Below are 2,500 nucleotides of genomic sequence, written 5' to 3'. Positions count from 1 at the left end.
GATTGTGCATCCGACGAGTGGTAGCCGGGAATTAGCAGATATCGTAATAATCGTGTCGCGCGGTCGTGCGGAGCGTCGAAAAGTACGAAACCTTTGTCCGAAACGTATTTCCGTATCGTAGCATTATCTCCTCGTAGCGGCGCTACTCGCCGTCAAGTGCCCCGGAGGTACCGCCGGCGGGCGACGGACTTGGTGAAATCATTCGGTCGTCCGGAGGTGTCGCCCGTCCCGGAGGTGCCGTCCGTCCCCAAGTTGACGCCGGCCGTTATGTGGTGCCGCACGTATAATCACGCCCGTAACGAGCCGTCTCGGTTCGGTTGCCGCGCGCGTGATTTCGCATCGGGCGAGTGTTCCGTACCGTAATCGCGGTCACCGCAGCTTGCGTGTTGCGTATCATCCGTAATAATTCGAAATATATGTCTCCGACACGTGGGTTTGAGAGACACGTTTCGAGTTAGTAATCGGACAGCGCCCTCATGTCGAGCGAGCGCCGAATAGTAAGTAACTTTCGTCCGAAACGTTTTTACGTAGCTCTCCTCGTTGCGGCGCCGTAAATCGTCGTTAAGTGTTCCGAAGGTACCGCCGGCGGTCGTCTGACTTCGAGAGATCATTCGGTCGTCCGGAGGTGCCGCCCGTCCCGGAGGTGTCGCCGGTCGGCCGTGGTTCCCGGAGGTGTCGCCCGGCCCGGAGGTGTCGCCGGTCGGCCGTGGTTCCCGGTGGTGTCGCCCAGCCCGGAGGTGCCGCCCGGCCCGGAGGTGCCGCCCGGCCCGGAGGTGCCGCCGGTCGGCCGTGGTTCCCGGAGGTGTCGCCCGGGTTGGTTCCAGAGGTGTCGCCCGGCCAGAAGGTGTCGCCGGGGCCGTGGGTTCCCGGAGTTGGGTGTCGGCCGGACCGGCGGTAACCGTCGGGGCTTATACCTTATTGCCCGGCCATTTAGCATGGTTACTTCTTAATTAATGCTAAATATCGTTGTGCACATTCGCCATACGGCTACTCGTGTATAATATTTTATCGTACAATAGGACCTTTTCGATCGTTCGATCTCCGCGACAAGTCTCGTTTGAACACGCCCTTTGGCGCTCGCGCTATCATTACGGCCGTGCGTAGGACCGTGCGTCGCGACCGCCTGGCCGGCCGCTGGGTACTCAATAAGAGATAGGCGCGCTCGGCCGCGTCGAACGACGTCGAGGCGAGTCCAGACGAGTCCCGTAAAGTACTTTTAGAGCTCTCTCGCCACTACCGGCCGGTTTCGACCGCTCTCCTACCGTCGCCGACCGATTGGCCGGTTCGGTGGGACTATAAGAGGTAGGAAAGATTAATATTGTACGTGTCGCGCTCTCGACGTTGACAAACGAAGAATCGCCCGAACGGGTCGAGAACGGATTTTGTCGAGTCGCGACTCTGACACGGAGAGAACATTTATATAAAATGTTTGATTTGGAAACCACGAATATATAAAATAATATACGATCGTCGCAGAACGCGCCGCCGCCAAGTCTTCTCATGCTTGGAGGTTGCGTGTCTCGCGAGAACGTACGTTCGACTCTCGCGTCGTCTCGTATTCCTCTTCGCCGGGGATTACGGTGCGGCTCTTCTCGTTCGTCGCCGAACGCGCGCAAAATTAACGCACACTTATTTATTACGAGCACAGCATTGCCACGAGTCGGTGTTGCAAGACCGAATGGCTCTTATGTGGCGCGCACGCCTCTAGTGTGTTGGCCGCGCGGTTCCCTCTCGTTTCGTACGCAGCAGCGGAATCGTCGCGCTTACCGAGCATCTACTCCACGGATACGAGTTTGCGGGAAGAGTTGCTTCTTCCCGCTCGCTTTGTACGCCGTAGCGAAATCTTAGTGCTGGTCGTGTGCGGTTAAACGCGTACGAACCAGACAGAACAGTCCTCGACGTCTAAGCATCGCCATCGTCGATCTAGCGTCATGGTGAATCGCGCGGTCTCTCGAGACCGCGCATCATAACATTTGGGAGAATAAGAACACGAGTATTTTGATCTTGTGGATTTTTGAACGGAGAGGAGGAGGAAGAAGAGGAGAGGCGGCGGCGTCGGGGGTTTACTCTCGCCTCCGTCGTTCTCTCGTACGCTTTACATAATAGCGTTAAACACAGCAGAGTGTCGCCGACCGGCTGAGCAAGACCGGCGGCAAATAAAATGGCACATACGAGCGTGTCGCGCGCGCGTCGGTGTTTTCGGCATCGAACGCGTGCGCGCGTGAAAAAGAGCTAGCGACGAGTCTTCGGGCTCGCTCGCGAGTTACTCCCTTGCGAGTAACCGAACACGAAGCTCCCTGGTTGATCCTGCCAGTAGTCATATGCTTGTCTCAAAGATTAAGCCATGCATGTCTCAGTGCATGCCGAATTAAGGTGAAACCGCGAATGGCTCATTAAATCAGTTATGGTTCATTAGATTGTACCCACATTTACTTGGATAACTGTGGTAATTCTAGAGCTAATACATGCAAAACAGAGTCCCGACCAGTGATGGAAGGGA

General features: G+C 56.4%; 1 non-coding gene across 1 annotated transcript in view; it reads left to right on the top strand.

The window, feature by feature from the left end:
- The first annotated feature begins 2,294 nt into the window (after nucleotides 1-2,294).
- The window catches only part of LOC114939638 (small subunit ribosomal RNA), a 1,921-nt gene continuing 1,715 nt past the window's right edge, over nucleotides 2,295-2,500 (top strand). Inside the window, exon 1 of the ribosomal RNA XR_003821292.2 lies at nucleotides 2,295-2,500. This exon is cut by the window's right edge and continues 1,715 nt beyond it. This is a non-coding gene — a ribosomal RNA (small subunit ribosomal RNA).

This window comes from Nylanderia fulva, unplaced genomic scaffold (genome assembly GCF_048542155.1).
Source record: "Nylanderia fulva isolate GAGA-0341 unplaced genomic scaffold, ASM4854215v1 Scaffold583, whole genome shotgun sequence".
Lineage (NCBI taxonomy): Eukaryota > Metazoa > Arthropoda > Insecta > Hymenoptera > Formicidae > Nylanderia > Nylanderia fulva.
The sequence above is the reverse complement of the archived record's forward strand: the minus strand, read 5'-3'. Positions and strand labels throughout refer to the sequence as shown.